The sequence below is a fragment of the Delphinapterus leucas genome, chromosome 3 (assembly GCF_059928025.1).
Source record: "Delphinapterus leucas isolate spDelLeu-1000000601 "Yukka" chromosome 3, BTC_Dleu_Yukka2, whole genome shotgun sequence".
Classification (NCBI taxonomy): Eukaryota; Metazoa; Chordata; class Mammalia; order Artiodactyla; family Monodontidae; genus Delphinapterus; species Delphinapterus leucas.
Window position 1 is genome coordinate 155750717 of NC_143131.1, and position 23653 is coordinate 155774369.

General features: G+C 34.5%; 1 long non-coding RNA gene across 1 annotated transcript in view; it reads right to left on the bottom strand.

The window, feature by feature from the left end:
• Positions 1 to 7721: 7721 nt before the first annotated feature.
• Positions 7722 to 23653, bottom strand: part of LOC149749837 (uncharacterized) — a 29141-nt gene continuing 13209 nt past the window's right edge. The window contains exon 2 of the long non-coding RNA XR_016392549.1: positions 7722 to 23361. This is a non-coding gene — a long non-coding RNA (uncharacterized LOC149749837). The remainder of the gene's footprint in view (positions 23362 to 23653) is intronic.

The window sequence follows — 23653 nt, forward strand, 5'->3', positions numbered from 1 at the left end:
GCACTAAATTTGAAAACATAAAGAAAACTTTCTTTGCTTTCATTCATAACAGAAATAATGCTATCTTGTTCACACTCCTTTTTACCACTGTTTTCAGCCTTTTTTCTCAAGAATTACGTTTTCTTATTGTATTCTTGTACATTCAGTCATGAATTTCTGTCTGCCTTAATTTTGTCTTTCTACAAGAGATCTAAAGAACCAAGCCCATCAAAACAGAAGAGTATCAATAAACTATCACCAGCCTTTACAGGAAAAAGTTAGTGTATTTGCCTATTCCGTGTCCTTCTTCGTAGCATATCTGAGAAATGATTATATTAAAAACAGGCCCAGAGTTAGGCAGTAATATTGAAAATGATGGTAGGAAAAGGAAGTACGTTTGGCATGGAGAAAACACTAGCATGGACTAGTCTTCTGTTCATAACAGGCCTGGCTGGAATGTGGTCAGTGTTCATTTCTATTATGTTTATTTTCTAATTTCCCGAATAGCTTTCAGCTTGAACATTCTTTTAAAGATAGAATTATTATTGGAGGAATATGAAAGTTGTTTACTTTCTTTACCTTTTATTTTTTTTTTAGAAAAATTATTTATTTATTTATTTATATAGGTATATATATATATTTTTGGTTGTGTTGGGTCTTCATTGCTGCACGCAGGCTTTCTTTAGTTGCAGTGAGTAGGGGCTACTCTTCGTTGTGGTGCATGGGCTTCTCACTGTGGTGGCTTCTCTTGTTGAGAGCACGGGATCTAGGTGCATGGGCTTAGTTGCTCCGCAGCAGGTGGGATCTTCCTGGACCAGGGCTCGAACCCATATCCCCTGCATTGGCAGGCAGATTCTTAATCACTGCGCCACAAGGGAAGTCCCTACTTTTCTTATTTCACCTGTTTTTTTCTTAGGAAATGTATAAAGGCAAAGATAGGAAAAGTATAAATTATTTTTAAAGATATCTCATACATTTATTAAGTGATCTGCACTCTTCAAGTACAGAGATGTGTCATATTATTGCTTTAAGTAAACACTCAATGTACATTTAAAAAACTTGGTTTAGTTTAGTTTTCTTCCACTAAAAAAATTAAGGATTCATAGTTTTCATATTTGGTAGATGAATATTATACTATTAAGAGCCAAGTAATCTTGAAATATCTGAGTAAATTTATTAAGTGAACAAAACTGGGCCTTTTAATCATTTGCAGTTAGGGAAGAAGAGGAGATCACAGCTAACTAAAAGAAAGATTATTTCCCAATCATCTCTTTCTTAGTCCAATATATTCTTGTATAACAAAAGATGCTGCAGTGGTGGTGGATTACGTGTCCCAGCAATGTCCCACACAAGTGTTGTCAGGTTAAAGGAAATTTTACTGACCTCCTGTCAAGATGCAGGAATAGCAAAATACATGCACAAGGAAGGCTAATCCAGAGAGTAACCTGCAAGTTCTCTCTTCTTGGCTTCTCAAATGCACAAATAGGTGATGAGCTCCCTGCCATCTTGCTTACCTTTCTTTGAATTGACCTTTATTCACAATTACTTTAATATTCCATTCCCTGAGTTTGTCTTTGATCCCCCTCTGGAAGGAAGCATGAATGTGCACTTCTAGTTCCAAGGTATATGTAAAACTATCACAAAATCCATAATTTTATGCTCATTACTTTCCTGTTTCAGTTATACAGACCCTAAATTCTCTAATCTCATATGCTTGTAAAATGAATTAAGAAAAAAAAGTAACTCACGCTTATTAAATTGGGACATACTAGTAAACACAAGGGACCCTCACTCTTACCTGTGATTGTAAGATTTCTTTGCTATAATGTAGCCCAATGCAATAGAGGGAAAAAAGAGAAAAAAAAAACCTGAGTCAATAAGTGTTTTGCTTTTGAAAAAAAAAGATAAACATTATGTACTTCCATGCAGCTGTCAAACAACAGAGAAAACTGACTTAATTAGGACAAACTCAAGGTCAGTTTACAAGGCTAGGCATTGATTACTAAAATGTCACCTATTGACCTCCTCAAATAATTAGATTCTCCGTTTAAATATTCACTGAGAATGCATTTTAAAAGGCAAAATAACTGCCATTAAACCATTCTGTTTTACTTGAGGTCTCAGACACTGTTTTGTCACCTCCATAGTGTGCTGTTAGGAATTTAAATAATTAAGCTTTGGAAGACTGGTATGTTAATTTAATTAAAACTTCTCTGACAATTGTTCTTCCTGTTTTTTTGCCATGTGTCATTGCTAGTAATTTCATACACTGTGGAAGCCGTGAGGAAAGAGTTTATAATTTGCAATGAATTGCTCTTTCTGTTGAAAATGAGAATGATTATAAAATTTTATTTAGCCATTTATCCAAGATGGCAATACACTACACCCAGGATTATAGGCCTGTAAGTTTGAAATCTTTCAGTGATTTAATGCTACTGTCCTCTTCCAGCTCCATGGTAACCTGATTATACTGCCTTGAAGTAGTAAACATACTGCCTGATATCTAAATACATGCAGAACTTTTGCCAAAGTCACAGCATTTACTTATGAATTTCAGTGGTGTCGGTCAGGGGAGTGTTAGTGAAAGCCAAGGCTTTAACTTGAGCCTTGATACTGATCACCAAAAGAACTTGGCTGGAGACAATGTCTTTAAGCCACAGATTTTGCAGGTGAATTAGCAAATTAAAGGTGACAATATGAATTTTTTAAAAGTCTGAATAAATGCAAGTGTAGGCAGTGACCCAACCTAGGAATCAGAAGACCCAGAACTAGGCCATGTTCCATACTTTGAAACTTTGCGGAGAAATACATTTACCTTCCAGAAATTATTTACAGGGATTTTGATTTAACATGAAATAAGAAAGCATAGGACCTACTATAAAATGCAAATATAGTTAGGTACTATTTTTTTTTTTTGCGGTACGCGGGCCTCTCACTGTTGTGGCCTCTCCCGTTGTGGAGCACAGGCTCCGGCCATGGCTCACGGGCCCAGTCGCTCTGCGGCATGTGGGATCTTCCCGGACCGGGGCACAAACCCGTGTCCCCTGCATCGGCAGGCGGACTCTCAACCACTGCGCCACCAGGGAAGCCCAGTTAGGTACTATTAACAGATGGGAAAAGAGGCTTAAAGAAATACAGTATTCAGTACAAGTTAGTAATTGGGAGGATAAGGATTTAATACCAGGCCATTGGATGTCATACATAAGCCACAAGCTTAACTTTTTACACAACATTATATTTGCTCCAAACTGATAATTTAGGGGTCAAGTAGTGGAGGTAAAGAAAACTCAAAATGAATAAGTCATCTCAAATATTCCACTTTCTACCTTTCCCAGAAGTGACCTAACTCTCTTTATCTCTTACTGGCCAGGGCCATTCACTCTGGTGCCTACTAGAGAGGCCATGGGATCACTCCCTGCTCCATCCACAATAGTCAAAGCCATCTTAGCTATCTTTATTTACACAAGGAAAAAAGAAGGTAACAGTGAATCTATGAAAAAAAAATCTTTGAAAACATGGGAAAAGAAGGTAAGCCCAAGCTAAGTGTTTTGTAATCATTTTAATTCTAAAGTTGGCTGATGAATTAAAATATTATGAATTATTTGACACGCTTACAGTGAAGAGACCTCTCCCCTTGAATATGGGCAAACTGTGTGACTGCTTTCACCCATTGAATATGGAGAAAATGATGTAGTTCCATCTTCTGGGCCCAGGCTGCTTTCACTTTCTGTCTCTTACGACACACATCTTTAGAACCCAACTATCATGCAGTGGGAAGCCCAAGATACACTAGGATCCATGCAGGGACAGTGCATTCTGCAACTGTAGCTGAGCTCACAACCAACAACCAGGAGTGCTTCTCAGCAATGTGAGTGAGACATCTTGGATATCCTGCCATGTTGGACTTAAAATGGCTCTGTTCCCAACTACTCTTCAACTGTATTCACAATGAAAGGCATCAACCAAGAACTGCCCAGCTGATCCTAGCCAACTCAGAGAAACATGATAGAAAATAATACATTGTTTTGCTTTAAGCCATTACATTTTGTGCTGTCTCAAATAGCAAGAGACAATTGGAGCAGGTTATCATATACCCAGTTATCTATCCATCACAGCAAGTGTAATGCTTTATACCAGCTAAAATATACCTGCACCTGGCATGGCCCAACTCTGGCATCTGTTTAAAATTTGTTACCCAGGATCCTGTCATAACTTGACCCTCAATCAGTATCTTGATGTGTCTCAACTATTTTGGATTTCTCTATGAAGAACTTCTGCAGGCAGTTCAAACTTAAGTAAATTTTACCTTCCTTCACCATGTCTATTTCTTCCTATATTACTTTCTCAGGTTAATGGAAATAGATCTTTAGAGGATATGTGACTCTGAAATTCGTTACTTTTTGCTTGAAACGTTTTTGGAATCTGACCTCTTTCTATTCCCATATATTGAATAAAGCGTTTCATATCCAGAGTTTCTCTGTCCAATTTTCCACTTACCAATTTACCTTCTACATAGTTCCTTGGATTGTTTTTCCGGAAGCAAAACATAATAACGCCATTACTACACTTAGTTGATTCATTGTAGAAAACATTTTTTTCCCTCAATCTGTAAGATGCCGGGTAAAAGTTGCACTGGACAGATCTCTGAAGGTTCAGACTTCGGGATTAACTAAGATTCAGAGAGCCAATACATGTCTTTGCAGGAATAAAGCCACATTAAAAAAATAGTAAGAAGAAATCCTCAGGTAATATTAACGATGACAGATACTGTTCTAAACATCCTTCATATTTTTACTCATTTAATCATCACAATATTTTTATTAGGTAGGTACTATTATTATCCCACAGAGGTTAAATAATTTGGACCTACTGCACACCTATATCCCTTTAGAATATGAATGCTTGATAAGCATTTGAAATCTCTAACAGTTTTCATAGATATCATGAGATTTATGAAATACATGAAAAAAAGCAAAGCATATAGATTAGGAAATCTAGGTCTGCTTCAAAAAATCATAGTATATAGATATCAAGTTGCTCCATCAAAGCATAAGAGTATACTGGACAGGACTTCAAAGTCATCTCCAGAGCTAGGAAAATTTTTGAAAGCATACATTTTCATAAAAGGAGGAATTTTATGGGAGCAGCTTCTGTAAAACTGAAATAAATGGTATAGAAGGTGTGTCCTAGAATATAAACTCATGATACTGGTCAATTTTTATTAGCACTTCTCACCTTTTTCCCCTAAATGTGCATAGGTAAAAAGATACATGTTAGAACCCAGAGTAAAGGATGTGGGTCACAATATCTCTTTATTCTGTCCCTCCTAATGTATGTTACATGTATTACACATGTATAGTAGAAGTCATAGAAATTTCATTTTTTTTCTGAGATTTTTGACTCAACTCTGAAATTTGAGGACAATAGGAACTCTTGAAAAAGAGTAACCCAGAAGCTGACAGTGTCACTCACCCTCAAGCCTTGCTGAGAAATACACTAACTCCTTAACATCACTTCCTTCACCCCATCCTATCTATATAATCAGAAGAGACTGGATAATCTATATAATCAGAAGACTGGAATTCACTGATAAAGGGAAATCATTGGAGTGGTGAGTCCTTTGACTTTTCCTATGACTCTGTTGCATATGAATAATGAAAATAAGATTTTTCTTATACTTGAAAATTAAGATATAAGAAGGGTGACTTGATATAAAATGGCTGAAAAAATGATGAAGTGACATATAAAGACATTTCTATTTTAACAGAGTCCATATTTTTTAATATATTAGTATCAAATAGTATAGAGCAGTTTAGGAATAACAATCAATAGCACATGTGACAACCCAGTTCTCCACATATTTCTCAAGGTATATTTTCTCTTTAAATTTCTACTTTCGTTTGTTTGAGAATTAGCTCCATACCTTTATATGGTATAATACCACTACTTTTTTATTTTATAAGAGAGTATTGATCCCTACTATGGAAGATGGAAATTCTAACTCACTTGGCATCTCTCCATTGCTGACCTCAAATATGTTTGAAAGTTATAATATTAATTTCCATTCTTGTATTTAATGGAAATATCTTAAAATTAATGTTCTTTTCTAAGTTACCTTTGCACAGAGTTAATTATTTAGTTCTAAAAAAAAATCAGCCTGACCCAGAATCAAATTACTTTCCATTGCCTACAAGCTATAGCTTTCAACAATTTTAGCTGATCATTTTGGCATTTTTTCCCCTGTCTCTAAATTGCATGCTTATCTTGCTACTCTTTTTTGTATGTTTTAATCACTAATTACATTAATCTGTGAAATACATGAGTTTATTCTACCTTTTCCATTTCTCTGGCTTTTCATCTTCCAAGCCTCTCAAAGCTGATATATTGTAAATTTTGTTAGATCACTATTCAGTCATTATAATGTTATTACCACATGAATATGTCCAGCAATGCTTCATTCTTTCATTTAACAATATTCAGTAAGTGCCTATTATGTGCTAGACAATCTTCTAAGCATTTAAGATACATTGGTGAGTAAAAATAAAAATGCTTCACCTTATGGAGTTTACATTAAAGAGAAGAATATAAACAATAAACACAATAAGTAAATTTAAGAGAGTATTGGAAGGTGATAAATACTATGGCCAAAGTAAAAAGTGGAGCAGAAAATAGGATATCTGGAATTGCCTGTAGGAAATGTAGGATACAATGTAAATAGGGAGCCACGCAGTGAAAGTGACACTTGAGCAAAGAAGTGAATGAAATAAAAGGATCACCCATGCAAATACATTGGTCAAATCATTCTAGGCAGAAAAAATGGTGAGCGTTAAGGCCTCTTTGGCTGGAACACATCTAGATTAAATCCAGGGATTTAGCTAACAGGTTAGTAGTGGATGTGGTGTGGGAGAAAATAAATGGCTAGATCATGAAAGGCCTTGTGAACTATTGTCCAAACTTTGGTTTTATCTATGAGGGGAATGAGAAACCGTTGCAATATTGTGAGCAGGTAAATGCTCATACTTAAAAAAAAAAAAAAACCACCTGGCTGCTCTGTTGAAAATGGAACGCTGGGCAGCAGCTGAAGGAGTGGAAAGAACAGTGATAAGCTCACAGCAAATAAAAAATGATGGTAGAACAGACTCAGAGATAGCAGCTGAGATGGTGAGAGGTGCTCGGATCTAGATGCATTTTAAATGTGAGCAAACAGGATTTTCTACGTGATTAGACATTAAAAAAAAAATGAGGATTCAAGCATGACATCACAGTTTTTGTGATGAACACTTGAAAAGATGGAGTTGCCATAAAATGAGAGGCATGGCCTCAGGAGGAGCAGATTGAGGTAAAAAAGAAAATTAGGAATTCATCTTTACACATGTTGAGTTGAGATGCTGGACAGATAAACTTGTAAGCTGAAGCTGAGACAAAGGCCAGTATTACCAGTGGAATCATGGAACTTAGAATATAGATTAAATGCATGAGACTGGAAGAGAACACCAAGGAAATGAAAATAGAAAGAAAAGTTCTGAGTATTAAGCCCTGGGACACTTCAACATTAAAAACAAAATGGAGAAAGAAGGAAGAATCAGCAATAGATGACAAACCTACAGCTAACATCATACTCAATGGTGAAAAGCTGAAAGCATTTCCTCTAAGATCAGGAACAAGACAAGGATGTCCACTCTCACCACTTTTATTCAACATATTTTTGGAAGTCCTAGCCACAGTAATCAGAGAAGAAAAACAAATAAAAGGAGTTCAAATTGGAAAAAAACAAGTAAAACTCTCACTGTTTTCAGATGACATGATACTATACATAGAAAATCCTAAAGATGCTACCAGAAAACTGCTAGAGCTCATCAGTGAATTCAGTAAAGTTGCAGGATACAAAATTAGCACACAGAAATCGGTTGCACTTCTATACACTGACAACAAAAGATCAGAAAGAGAAATTAAAGAAACAATCCCATTTACCATCACATCAAAAGGAATAAAATACCTAGGAATAAACCTATCTAAGGAGACCACAGACCTGTACTCCAAAAACTATAAGGCGCTGATGAAAGAAACCGAAGATGAAACAAACAGATGGAAAGATATACCATGTTCTTGGATTGGAAAAACCAAGTGTCAAAATGACTATCCTACCCAAAACAATCTACAGATTCAGTGCAATCCCTATCAAATTACCAATGGCATTTTTCACAGAACTAGAACAAAGAACATTAAAAATTTGTATGGAGACACAAAAGACCCTGAGTAGCCAAAGCAATCTTGAGAAAGAAAAACAGAGCTTGAGGAATCAGGCTCCCTGACTTCAGACAATACTAAAAAGTTACAGTCATCAAAACAGTATGGTACTGGCACAAAAAGAGAAATATAGATCAATGGAACAGGATAGAAAGTCCAGAAATAAACCCATGCACCTATGGTCAGTTCATCTATGACAAAGGAGGCAAGACTATACAATGGAGGAAAGACAGTCTCTTTAATAAATAGTGCTGGGAAAACTGGACAGCTACATGTAAAAAAATGAAATTAGAACATTCTTTAACACCATACACAAAAGTACACTCAAAATGGATTAAAGATCCAAATGTAAGACCAGATACTATAAAACCCTTAGAGAGAAACATAGGCAGAACGCTCCTTGACACAAGTTGCAGCAATATCTTTTTCTGTCTCCTACAGTAATAGAAATAAAAACAAAAATAAACAAATGGGACCCAATTAGACTCAAAAGCTTTTGCACATCAAAGGAAACCATAAACAAAATGAAAAGACAACCCACAGAATGGGAGAAAATATTTGCAAATGATGTGACCGACAAGGGATTAATCTCCAAAATATACAAGCAGCTCATGCTGCTCAATATCAAAAAAACAAACAAACAAGGCAAAAAATGGGCAGAAGACCTAAATAGACATTTCTGCAAAGAAGACATACAGATGGCCAAGAGGCACATGAAAAGATGCTCAACATTGCTAAATATTAAAGAAACGCAAATCAAAACTACAAGGTATCACCACACACCAGTCAGGATGGCCATCATCAAAAAGTCTATAAACAATAAATGCTGGAGAGTGTGTGGAGAAAAGGGAACCCTCCTACACTGTTGGTGGTAATGTAAACTGGTATAGCCACTATGGAGAACAGTATGTAGCTTCCTTAAGAAACTAAAAATAGAGCTACCATATGATCCAGCAATCCCACTCCTGGGCATATATCCAGAGAATAACATGGTTCGAAAGGATACATGCACCTCAATATTTATTGCAGCGCTGATTACAATAGCCAAGACATGGAAGCACCCTAAATGTTCATCAACAGAGGAATGGAAAAAGAAGATGTGGTACATTTATACAATGGAATATTACTCAGCAATTAAAAACAATGTAATAATGCCATTTGCAGCAACATGGATGGACCTGGGGATTATCCTACTCCAGGTAAAGTAAATGAAGTAAATCAGACAGAGAAAGGCAAATATCACATGATATAGCTTATATGGGGAATCTAAAAAAAAAACAAACATACAAATGATCTTATTTACAAAGCAGAAACAGACTCACAGACTTGGAGAACGAACTTATAGTTAGCAGGGGAGAAGGGTGAGGGGTACAAAGATTGGGAGTTTGGGATTAACATGTACACACTACTATAGTTAAAATAGATAACCAACAAGGACATGTATAGCACAGGGAACTCTGGTCAATATTTTGTAATAACCTAAATGGGAAAAGAATTTGAAAAATAATAGATACAACTATATGTATGACTGAATCATTTTGCTGTACACCTGAAACTAATACAACATTTTTAATCAACTATGCACCAATATAAAATAAAAATTAAAAAAAAGAAAAAGAGACTAAGAATGAGTTTCCAGAGAATAAGAAAAACTCAAGGAGTGTGAGCTGTCTTGGAAGCAGAAGAGGGACATGTATGGATGAAGAGAGTGATAAACTATCAAATTATGTTCCTAGTTTTCTGAAATGTTATGTTGATATGCTTTGCCGTAGGTCTTCATTGGTTCATTTGTTGGCACTCTAGGCCTGTCACTCTTCCTTTCTTTGGCTCTGTGAACTCCTCTCAATGTTCTCTCTTCTAAAACTTCTTTTATTTCTGTGTATACTTTGCAGATGGATTGTTTGATTTTTTTGTTTTTGTTACTTTCTAATAATTTCCATTTCATCTTTTCTATTTTATTAGAGATTTCTTGTTCTTTTATTTAATGTCTCAAATTATTTTTTGTCCTCTGAATATTGCTTTTAATGGCATCCACTTGACTAATGCTGTAACCTTTTTTTAATGTCCAGAAGCTGGCCATTTTATCTTCCTGAACAGTTTCTGATCTTTACCAACTGTTTTTATTATATCCTTTTTTGTTTATTGCAGTCTCAATCTATTACAATAGAGGCTTTTTGGTTTCATTGTTTGTTTTTTAAAGCAAAGTTCTAGTGATCCCTGGCTGTTTTCTTATCTTTAAAAGCAGAGTTATAAAAACACTGTTTGAAAATTCTGCACTTACAGATGGGGCTTCTTTTCTGTGGTCATTACTGAGGTATCACCTAGCTGAGCCATTTCAGTAGGGAATCCTCTATGTCAGAACTTTTAGTCATTCTTTGAGCTAGTAAGGTTTTCTAGCTTGGAAGAATATATGCCTGGCTAAGTGCTCTCAAAAGTTGTACAATTGTAGCAGGAAAAGACATTAGTGGGTCCCAACATTTATAATATTGGTATGTAAACTTTCCTTTAAACAACCATACCTGTTACCTGTCAGTCCAGGGCCTTTAATTACCCTCTTCAGAGAATAATGCTTAGTTTCTGCTATATAGAAGTGGAATCATCCCCAGGCTGCATGGAATGAGGCAAGTGAAACATGGGTATAATTTCCTTTTAGATATACTGTCAATCAATCTTCCTGTTTTCATATCAAGTTCACCCCCACTTACATGTTTGTTACAGCCAATTCCAGAAACTGATGGGAGTTCAAACCCACAAATCAGATTGTTCCTCGGCACACTATACAGTTTCCAGAACATTGTTCCTGATTTTTCCTCCCCTGTTTCCTTTTTAATTTAGTCCTTAAAACTTACTCAATTGGTATATTAGGAAGGTTTTGTGAGTTTGTGGAGGTTCAGTGCTGTCTGACATGAAGATGTCTCCTGTAACATTTTAAACTTTAATATGATACAATATTTGTGTATTTCCTTTCATTTTTGCCTTATCATCCATGTTACTCAAATTAGCAACATTCTTAACTTTACACTAACACTTATATCCTGTACTGAAATTATAATACTTATCACTTTTCTAAGTTTCCTAAAAATACTAGAAAACCATAGACCTGATTTAATCAGATTTATAGTAACTTTGTCATGTCCTATTGTTTTCTTTCTTTCCCTATGAGTATTTTAAAAGTAGCTCCAGAATATTTGAAGAGAATGTTTTTAGCATCTCCAAAAAGTGGATTTACTTTTCTTACATTCAACTAATTTCTTAAAACCATTCTAAATTATAATGCAGTGATTTATGTTCATTTTTTATTTGGTTGACTGTTTTTGTTATTTATGGAGGTTTATTTGCCCTCTCTGCTAATGGAAATATGAATAGTACGCCTTTTACACATTCTCATGTTTATAAGTTTCATCATTATACCTATTGCATAGAATCCTATTTATTTCTGGAGATATCCACTTGTGAGACATATCATGTGGAACCAAAATGCCCATCTTCCCCTTATCCTTTTCATAATTAAGTATGCATTTCTTTGAACAGAATTCCTTGGTCTGTTTATATTGTACAGACATTTTTGTTCTACTTTTGGAATTTCACATCATTGTTTTCTAACCCTGCTGGTCTTTCTTCCCTGATTGTTAATCTAATATTTCTGTGATCCTATTAAGTACTGTAAGGTAAAAGAAAACCCATAGAGTTTATTCAATTTTACTAACAGTAACTCATGTACCCTTAGCTTCTTCAAAAGGCTAAAGGAACAGAGATTAGACAATAGCTACTTTCCAGAAATAATCCCATGATCTGACATTTATTGCTAGGACAGCTAATATAGTCTAGTTCCTTATGTTGGGAATAATTCAGTATTTATGTGGCACTTCATATCTTCACAATGATCTTCAATCATTAATAAAACATTTCCCATGACATTCCTGTCAGAGAGGTCAGTATAACTATCAGTAACAAGAACCTCTTAATAACAAAATAGTAAAAGAGTTACCATATCCTCTTTGTTTCTTGGTGTTAATTTTTAAGCATGTAAAATTTGAGCATTTATTAAATCCATTGACAATATTGCATTAGATTCATAAATTTTCAGTAAGGATGAGTTACTTTAAGTGATACTGTGAAAAGTTTAAGAAGTAATAATTCCCCTTTCAAAAGCAGGCTGCATTCAATAAAGTCTGCTAATAAACATAAATAAATAAAATAAATCCACTCTCAACTAAGGACTATTTGTTTAATTCAGAGAGGAGAGAATTCTAGAGTATCTAGTGTTAGCAATGCCTTGCCTAGAATTGAATAATGTAACAGAGATTGATTAGAGGTTAAAATCATATTTGAGAAAGACTGTTTTTCAAGTCAGTTTAATGAAAACCTAAGTCAGCATTTTGCAAATAGATAGTGAAAAATATTAGGCAGTATATCCAGATGCTGATGAACTAAGACATCTGGCAAACATTATGTTCTTGTGCTCAGTTACCACACAATAAAATTGCTACAAAATTTTATTTTTATCTTGGCTTCGTAAAAAGACTTTGGAAGTACACCCTCTATTTTTATTCTCCAAAGCTATCTGGACCTGATTTTTTTGTTTGTTCTCTTTTTATTTAATGCAGGGTAATCAATAATAACATTTATTTCTAAGTAGAAATATAGATATTCATAAATATTTTTTCTTTCTTGGCAGGTTTTTTTTTTGACAAATTTGTTCATTTCATCCCATATGTCAATTGTCTTCCCAAAAAAGTGATATTAACATATTATTTTCTAATATTTGTATTTTTACAGGTAACTCCACTTTTTCATTCCTAATATTTTTAATTTGTGTTTTCTATTTTGTCTGTGATCAGTCTTTCTCGGGTGTAGTTACTGTAGCAATTCTTTCAAGTAAACAAATTTTGGCTTTAAAATTTTTTTCTATATCAAGAGTTGGCTTTTCTTTTCCTGTAAATGGTTAGATAGGAAATGTTTGGGGCTTCATTGACCATACAGTCTTTATTGCAACTACTCAAATCTGCCATTTCATCATGAAAACCATCATAAAACACATAAATGAGTAAGCATGGCTGTGTTCCAATAAAACTTTGTTAAAAAAAAAACAAACTTCATTGCTGTCATGAGTTCAGTAAACATTTGATAACAGAAATACCAGTGCTTCTTTGAAATATCTCTGTGCAATGTGTCACATCATCTACCTGAATTTTAGAAGTAAAAACTGGCAGGACTTGGCTTAGAGGATGATTCTAAAGTTTCTGACAATGAAAATCAGAACCTATAACTTTCTTTCTTAAAAATCTCCAATCACCACTTGCTTCTCATTTTTAATTAGAGTAAACCTACTGGCTCACTATGGTCTTTAAAACTCTACATGATCTAATTTCTTTGGACCTTGAGCCAGTCTCCCTCAATAACCACTTTCTAACCGCACTGACATGCTCTTTATGCCTTGATAAAGCCAGTTTATAGTTACTTGGCTCCTTTTGTCCTTCTGACTGACCCATTCTTCCTTCATGTCTCTGTTTACCTGGCTTGGGTGTAATGTAAAGGCTAGGACCACTGGTCTACCACCAGACCATTCTCATATCTCATAAATTTGACACCTAGAGGTCATTTGTAACATTCCCCTTTCTCCATTTGGCATTTTTAATTTAACTTTATTTTTTTGGTAATAATCATGGGATGAAATAAATAATGATAGTGGCCAGAAAACAAATGTAGGCAGTGAATACTTTCTTTACCGAACTTCATATCTATAATCATGTACTAAATTAGAATTTAAAATAAATAATAAAATAATAATTTCAATATAAAAAAGAAAATAAGAAATGGATTAATGTTCTTTAGTTACAAATATGCAGTTCCTGAAAAAAGAAGAAGAAGAAAAAAAAATGAAGACAGCAGCCATGCTCATGGAAGCCAGCATCATGACCAATTACCTGTTGACTGAAACACCAGGCCTGCCTGTTTGCCCACAGATCCCTTAGCAGCTGGTCCACCCATGGTCCCTGCCACCTGGCCCACCAGAATCTCTGGCCTGGCCTGACTGTGAAGGGCTTTCCCTTTCAAGGCCAATCTGCAAAGACCAGAATTGGTGACTATTTCTTCAAACGTGCAAGCAACAATAAAAGGATACAAAGATCAATAGAATTAGGAAAGCATGATTCTACCAAAAGAGCAAATTACATAAAGCACCAAAGAAATGTTATTGAACTGCCTGAAAAACAAAAAAACAAAAAACAAACAATCATCTTAAAGAAGTTCAGTCATCCATTAGATAAGAAACTAAATGAAATCAGGAAAATAATACATAAACAAATGAAAAGTTCAACAAAGATATAGAAACCATAAAAAAAAAAAGAACCAAACAAATTCTGGAACTGAAGAATAAAGTGTCTGACATAAAAAATTCAACAGAAGCCTTCAAGAGCAGACTTGGTCAACCAGAAGAAAGAATCAGTGAAGTCGATGCCAGATCATTTAAAATTATCCAGTTAGAGGAAGAAAAAGAAAAAAGAATTAAAAAAATAAGGAAGACAGTGTATGGAACTTATGGGACATGATCAAGTGAACCAATATATTCATCAGATGAGTTCCAGGAGAAGAGAAAGAGAAAGGGGCAGAAGAGTTATTTAAAGTAATATTGGCTGAAATTTTCCCAAATCTATGGTGAGCAACCAGCTTCATGAAGCCCAAAGAACAAAAACTGAGGGAACTGGTCACTAGACTTGACTTACAAGAAGTGCTAAGGGGACTTTTTCAAACTGAAACAAAAGAAAGCAACAAGAAAGCATTTGAAAGCTCCCTATTAAAGTAAATGTATAGTCAAATTCAGAATACTCTAACATTGTAATGGTGGTGAGTAAAGCCCTCTTATCCCTAGTATAAAAGTTAAAAGACAAAATTATTAAGAATACCTATAATCCAAAAATTTGTTAATGAATATACAATATAAAAAGAAGTAAATTTTGACATCAATAATAAAGTGGGGGAGGAGGAGTAAGATTGTTGATTTTTTGCATGTGATTATAGTTGTTACCAGCTTTATTTTAACTATTTATATAACTATAAGAAGTTTTATTCAGACTTCATGGTAGCCACAAAGAAAAAACCTACAGTAGATACAAAAAAAAAAATCAAAATATATCATTACCAAAAAGAATCACAAAGGAAGACAGTAAGAGACGAACAACAGAACTACAAATCAGACAGAAAACAACAAAATGACAATAGTAAGTCCTTTCAATTATCTGTCAATAATTACTTCAAACATAAGAGGATTAAACTCAAACAAAAGATAAGGAGTGGCTTAAAGTACTAAAAATCAATAAGATCCAACTGTATACTGTTTACCAGAAACTCAATTTAGATTAAATGACACAAATGGGCAGAAAATAAATAGATGGAAAAAGATATTCCATGTAAATGGTAATCAAAAGAGAGTAGCAATGACTGTAATAATATTAGACAAAATAAACTTTAAGTTTAAAACTCTCACCAAGAGACAAAGAAGGTCATCACATAATGATAAAAGGTCAAATTGACAAGAAGATAAAAAACACATATACATATATATATGTGTATATATATATATATAGTTGACCCTTGAACAACATGAGTTTGAACTGTGTGGGTCCACTTATACACAGATTTTTTTCAATAAATATAGTACTTGCATTTTTATTTTTACAGATCTTTAAGTGTGTGGGAATAGTTTGTGTTTGATAAAAGATCACAATATGCAGAATCAAAAGAAATTAGAATTTGAGTCCTGATTATATCCAAACTGCTTCAGCTTCCTGGCCTTGGGTCAGTCATTTATCAACATTTGCTTTTGAGGCAGAGATAGCAGTATGCAGATTTTCAACTGTGTGGGGGGTTAGTGCCCTTAACCCCACATTGCTCAAAGGTCAATTGCACATCCAACATCAGAGCCCCTAAATATAGAAAGCAAGTATTGAAAGATCTGAATTCAGAAATACACAGTAATACACCAATAGTAGACTTCAGTACCCCACTTTCAATAATAGATCATCCAGAGAGAAAAGTCAATAAGGAAACAGCAGGTTTGAGCAATACTATAGACCAAATTTACCTAATAGATGTACACAGAATATTTCACTCAACAACAGCAGAATATGCATTCTTCTCAAGAGCACACAAAACATTCTCCAGGATAAATCACATACTAGGTCACAAAGCAAGTCTTAACAAATTTAATAAGACTGAAAACATTTCACATATCTTTTTCCAACCACAATGGAATGAAACTAGAAATCAAACTGGAGGAAACAGAAAAATTCAAAAATACATGAAAATTAAACAGTATACTCGTGAATAACCATTGGATCAAAGAAGAAATCAAAACAGAAATAAATCTTGAGACAAATGAAAATACAATGTATCAAAACTTATGGGATACAGCAAAAGCAGCACTAAAAGGGATTGTTTATAGTAATAAACACATACATTTAAAAAAGACTAATTTCAAATAAACAATTTAACTGCACCTCAACATGTAAAGAAACTAGAAAAAGAACAATCTAAGGTCAAAGTTGGCAAAAGGGAGGACATATTTAAAAATAGAGAAGAAATACGGGAAATAGAAAATAGAAAAACAATAGAAAAAACTGCTAAGATTGAGTTGAACTTTTGAAAACATAAAAATAATTAACAGAAACTTAGCTAGGCTAACCACGTAAAAAAAGAGAAAAGACTCAAATAAATAAAATCAGAAATGAGGGCTTCCCTGGTGGCGCAGTGGTTGAGAGTCTGCCTGCCAATGCAGGGGACATGGGTTCGTGCCCCAGTCTGGGAAGATCTCACATGCCGCATAGCGGCTAGGCCCGTGAGCCATGGCTGCTGAGCCTGCGTGTCCAGAGCCTGTGCTCCGCAACAGGAGGGGCCACAGCAGTGAGAAGCCTGCGTACCGCAAAAAAAAAAAAAAAAAAAATCAGAAATGAAAGAGGAGATGTTACAACAGATGTCACAGAAATTTTTAAAAGATCAAGGCAAATTATTATAAATAATTATATGCCAACACATAGGATGACCTACCAAAGACTGAATCCAGCAGAAATAAAAAGTTTAAAAAGACCAACAGCAACATAGGAGATGGAATTAGTAATCAAAAACTTCCCAACAAAGAAAAGCCCAGGATAAGATGACTTCCCAGGTGAATTCTACCAAACATTTAAAGAAGAGTTAATACCAATTCTTCTTAAACTCTTCCAAAATATAGAAAAGCAAACACTTCCAAACTCATTCTGTAAGGCCAATATCACCCTGTTACTAATGCATACCACAAGAAGACAAAACTATAGACCAATATCCCTGATACACATGTAGGCAAAAATTTTCAACAGAATACTAGCAAACGGAATTCAATACCACATAAACATACAGGATCATACACTATAACCAAGTGGGATTTATCCCTAGGGTGCAAAGATGATTCAATATACACAAAACAGTCCATGTGATATGCCACATTAACAGAATGAGGGATAAAAATCAGATAATCATCTTGATAGATACAGAAAGGACATTTGAAAAAATTCAACACACTTTTATGATAAAAAAATTTCTCAGCAAATTAGGTATAGAAGGAACTTATCTCAACAAAATAAAGGCCATTTAAAATAAGCTTACAGCTAAATTATACTCAATGGTGAGAAACTGAAGCCTTTTCCTTTAAGATCTAGAACCATAGAATTATACCCACTCTCACCACTTCTATTCAACATAGTACTAGAATAACTAGCCAGAGCAATTAGATGAGAAAAAGAAATAAAAATATCCAAATTGGAAAGAAGTAAAATTATTTCTGTTGGCACGTGGCATGATCTTATATATAGAAAACCCTAAAGAATTCCACCAAAAAATACTGCTAGAATAAACAAATTCAGTAAAGTTGTATTATACAAAATCAATATAGAAAATCCAATTGCATTTCTATACACTAAAAGCAAACTATCTGATGAAAGAAATTCAAGTAGACACTAATAAATGGAAAGTTATTCTCTGTGCATGCATTGGAATTACCATCTAATATTGGAATCTCACTTTTTTGGTTATATATCCAAAGGAACTGAAACCAGGATTTTGAAGAGATATATGAACTCCCTTGATCATTTCATCATTATTCACAATAGCCAACATATGGAAACAATTTAAGTGCCTATATGTGGATGAATGTATAAAGAAAAGAGAGTATGTACATATGATAGAATATTAATCAGCTTTAACAAAGAAGGAAATCCTGTCATTCACAACAATGTGGATAATCTTGGAGGACATTATGCTAAATGAAATAAGCCAAAAACAGAAGGACAAGTACTACTTTATACTACTTAGATTAGGAATCTAAAATAGTCAACTCAGAAGCAGAGAGTAGAATAATTGTTCCCAAGAGCTACAGGTAGGGGTGAATGGGGAAGCATTAGTTAAAGGATACAAAGTTTCAATTATATGAATAAGTACTAGAGAGTCACTGCACACTATAGAGCCTATAGTTAACAATACATATTATACACTTCAAAATTTCTCAGAGTGTAAATCTTATGTTAACTGTTCTTACCACAGAACAATGACAGTAATAATAAAGAGATCATGAGGAAACTTTTGGAGATAATGGTTTGTTTAGGTCACATATTGTGGTTATGGTTCTACAGATGAATATTTATCTCTAAACTCATCAAGCTGTATACATTGAATATGAACAGCTTTCATATATATAAATGAAACCTTAATAATGTGGTTTAAACAAATGTAAAGAAGTGTTTCCAAAAGAATAACCTCCACAAAGCTCAGAGAATGATTTGCACATATACTGACAGCTTTAGTGCAAATCAAATTGTTTCTTCATCTTTATGAACACTGAGCTATTATCCTTTCTTTGAAAACTACTGCTTAAGCACACTAAAATTCAGACTATAGGGTGTGGGGACAGGAACTGCAACTGACTGAAACCAAGGGGAACAGTTTCAAATTATTATGTACTGGCTCTGAAAACAAAGGTCTATGGCTGAAAGTGGTAATGTGTGGGAGAGGCTTATAACTGGGGATTCTCTAAATCAGTTTTCATGTAAATTATAATATTTATTAAGGAATAAGTAAAATGTATAAATATAACCTGCCTGTATATTACTATAATGAACATTACTGACAAGAATCATTTAGAAATTAGGACACCAAAAGTTTTTTTTGCAGGTGATAGTAATTTATCACTGACAATAATTCTGTTTAGATTTATCAGTAGTGCTGATAACAAAAAGTAGACTAGTGTTATTTGGTTTTCTTATTGTTTTTACATGCAGACAATGCATCCCCTTCATTTCTGCACCCAGAGCAGTACTACTCCCATTATAGGACCTTTGCCCCATTACCTTGCCTTTATTATGCCACTGAGTAGAAGGGTGACTCAAATCCAGGCCCTATCATTTACAACAATATGACTGTAGGAGAGAGATTACTTAACTTTCTGTAAGTGGGGAAGTTTTTTCTCATATGATTAGTGTGAGAACTAAGTTAGTACATACATACACATATATATGAATATAAATATTCATTTGAGTATTTATATACTTGAGAAAATATGTCTATTCACACATGAATATTTATATACAAATATGTTGTCTGTGGTATACGCACACACACACACACACACACACACACAGATAATTTGCACTATTTTACCAAACTATACATTGTAATTCTAATTCATAATCATTCTCATACTGATATCTTGTCCTATTTAATTATTTTTTCTATATGAAATTATATAATTACAATATTATGTGTATACCATTATGATATATTAATCATATCACATATATAATTATTTTCTCTTGCTCTTTATAGCATATGCACATGAAATCAATCCTTAGCAGTCCTTATCTGTCTTTTTACCATTTAGAATGATGTTTGACAAATAGTACAAAAGTACAAACTCAAATATTTCTTGAATTAAACAGTGCACATATATATGTAGAGAGAGAGAGAGACAAAGAGATAGCAAGAGTGAGACAGAGAATGATACAATTATATAAACACCTGGGCCAATAGCTATGCCATTTGTTGGTTAGTATTAGAAGAGGGCCAGGTTTTAGGGAAGAGTAAGAGTTTTGTTTTGAACCTGGTTTAAGTATTACTAAGGACAGGATTAAGAAGATACCAGTGATAGCAGGATAAAACTAGACATGAGTGCTGACACATTATTTAAAGAGAAAGAAATTTTAAGGAAATAAGACATCAACTGTGCAACAAGATGATGAGAATTCTAGTTAGAAAACTTTCCATTTGGTTTAGCAACATGGAGATATTAGCAACAGTAGTGATGATGGATTTGTAAGGGTGGAAGCCAGCTGAGAAAGGGTAAAAGAGTAACTGATAGATTAGGAAGTAGAAGTTGTTTGTAGAAAACATTTTCGAGAATAGTAATAGAGAGCCAATCAATATGGCCATGGCTGGAGGAAGATTTTTTATAATGATGCTTTTAATAAAAAAGAGCTACACTGGTCAGTAAGGTAGAAACTGTTCACGGTGCCTGTTGAGAACTGGAAAAAGTCCAAATTGAGATGTGCCATAAATGTAAAACACATACCAGATTTTGCAGACTTGGTAAGAAGAAAATAAAGTAGATTGTTTCTTACACATATCTTCAGTGCATATCAAGGTGATAACATTTTTAATATGTTGAATTAAATAAAATATATTATGAAAATTAGTTTTTCATGTTTGTTTTTACTTTTTAATGTAGTTATATATGTGGCTTGCATGATATCTCTATTGGACAGGGCTGATGTATAATATATTTGAATGCCTAACTCAGTTGAAGGAGAAAGAAGAAAGGAAGAGGAAAATATTCTCTCAAATTCTCAAGACAAAGAGAAGATGAGATTGTGAACAAGGTAGACTGGATTTGATCTTTTTTTTTTGCGGTACGCGGGCCTCTCACTGCAGTGGCCTCTCCCGCTGCGGAGCACAGGCTCCGGACGCGCAGGCTCAGCAGCCATGGCTCACGGGCCTAGCCGCTCCGCGACATGTGGGATCTTCCCGGACCGGGGCACGAACCCGTGTCCCCTGCATCGGCAGGCGGACTCTCAACCACTGCGCCACGAGGGAAGCCCTGGATTTGATCCTTGAGAGAAGGTAGGGAATGCATATAGATACAGGAAGGCTTCTTGAATTATTGGGGGAAAGTCAAATGTTTATGTATGCTTTCTGTGTGTGATATTTGTGCCAGTGTTTCAGTAGATTGCTTTAATGTGGTTTGGATCCAAGGTGCAAGCTGTGGTGGACATATACTAGGGTGGCCCCTCATGATTCCCATGCCTTAGTATTCATGCCTTTTATAATTTCCTTTAGGTGTGGGTGGGATTTGTGACTTGCTTCTAGCTAACAGAGTATGATGACAAAGTTGAGATTTTGCCAATGTAATGAAGATCGCCAATAAATTCTATTAGAATTAATCAGATGAACAGCCTTAAAAGAAGCGCTGGGACCTCCTTGAGGTGAGATATTGCCCTTGCTGGCTTGATGAAGTAGGCTGTCATGCGGAGGATGCCCACTTGCCAAAGAACTGTGGATGGCCTCTAGGAACATTAAGCATCTTCTAAGACTTAAGAGTGGCCTCCAGCCTAGGACTAGCAGAAAGCCAATGCCCTCAGTTACACAGTCACAAGAAAATGACTCTTACCAACAACGTGAATGATCTTGGAAGTGGATTCTTCCCTAGTTGAGCCTCCAGATGAGGATGTTATCTGGCTAATAACCTGATGGTAACCCTTTGAAACCCTGAACAGAGTAGCCAGGGAAGCCATGTTTGGACTCCTGACTCACAAATACTGAGAGATAATAAATGCAGATTGTTTAAAATCACCAAGTTGGTGCTCACGTGTAACACAGCAACAGAAAAATAATAAAAAGGCTTTTTCAATTAAACAGTTTGAATGGTGCGCATCAGAGTTCTACAGACCTGAGTTCTAGTCTGAGATGTAGTGTTTAAATATTTTTTAATCTATGCACTTCCCTGTTGTAGATCACTTTCTTCTGCAAAACAAAAACAAAACACTCTGGCCTAAATTCAATCTTTATGATTATCTCCAAATCCAACATTCTATTATTGTTCAATTGGTAAATATTCAGAGAATGATTCTCAATGGTCATTTTCTACAACTTTCAGAGCCATATTAAAACTTGGCACTTAAACTTTTCTGCAACTTTATACCATCCACAGACATTGGCAACAGACATATAATGTACAAAACAGTGTGCACCAAAAGAATAAATATATAATTAATATGATAAAAATGTCATACAAATCCATTATTTAATTTGTATTTGGAAGTTTGCCAACAATGACTTCTGAAGATCTTTTTGGAAAGAAAAATCTACTGGTGTTTTATATTAATCTTAGATTTTTAAGTGCTTAAAAGCTTGAGTTTTCTTTAAAGTCAATAATACCTAACCATGAAAATGGAATATTATAGTAGGCATACAACAACATTTTCAATACAAGAAACAACTATTTGTGCCTTTCTAAAATTACCCAGCCAAATCTGTATCACCTGGTAAAAATAAAAACCTGCTTCTCAGCCCTAGAAGTTGAGTCTGATTATGAAGAGACTCAGCTACTTTCTTCCCTTCTTATAAATGTGTCAAATTACAGATGAGCTTATATTTTAATAGCAAACTTAATGGGAGGGTCTTAGACTAAAATGTACACACACACTTCATAAAAGCAACTGGCAGATTTTGAAAATGAATGATGGTAAATAATAAACTCAAGATAGGAAGTACCTTGTAGGGTGGTACCGAGCCCTATATTTATTCCTGTCAGAGTTAATATTTCCATTGATGATCTATAAAAATAAGTAAAGCATCCCACTAACCATATTTTCACGTGAAATTACATTGATGATCTATAAAATAAGTAAAGCATCCCACTAACCATATTTTCACGTGAAATTACATTGATGGAACGTATGGAGGGAAGAGAAACTGTGCAAAACAAATAGACTGTGACAAGATCATAGCAAACCCCTCTAGTTGTTGACAGTGTAAAACTTCAATCTAAGAGTTCTTCACACAAATCAGAGTAGAAATGAATGCCAATGGGGTCAGTGATGACTTCATTATTTGGAGCTGAAAAACAGAAAGGCATGTGAGAAAGAAATATTGGAATGTGTCAAAAAATGATTCAGTATTGCACAAAAATTTAACACAAATATATTCAGGAAGAAATAGAAAGGAAACACAACAGTATGTTTTCTAACTTGAAAATGAACTGTAAAATTTGAAACAGTAGATCTGCAGAAATTAAATGGCCTAACATATGAATTTGTTTGGGTGGGAAAAAGAACCATGAGGCCTGAATTAGTCACAAAATCACTCCTTATGTCATCTGTTATATATAAACTAAAATAACAACATCATT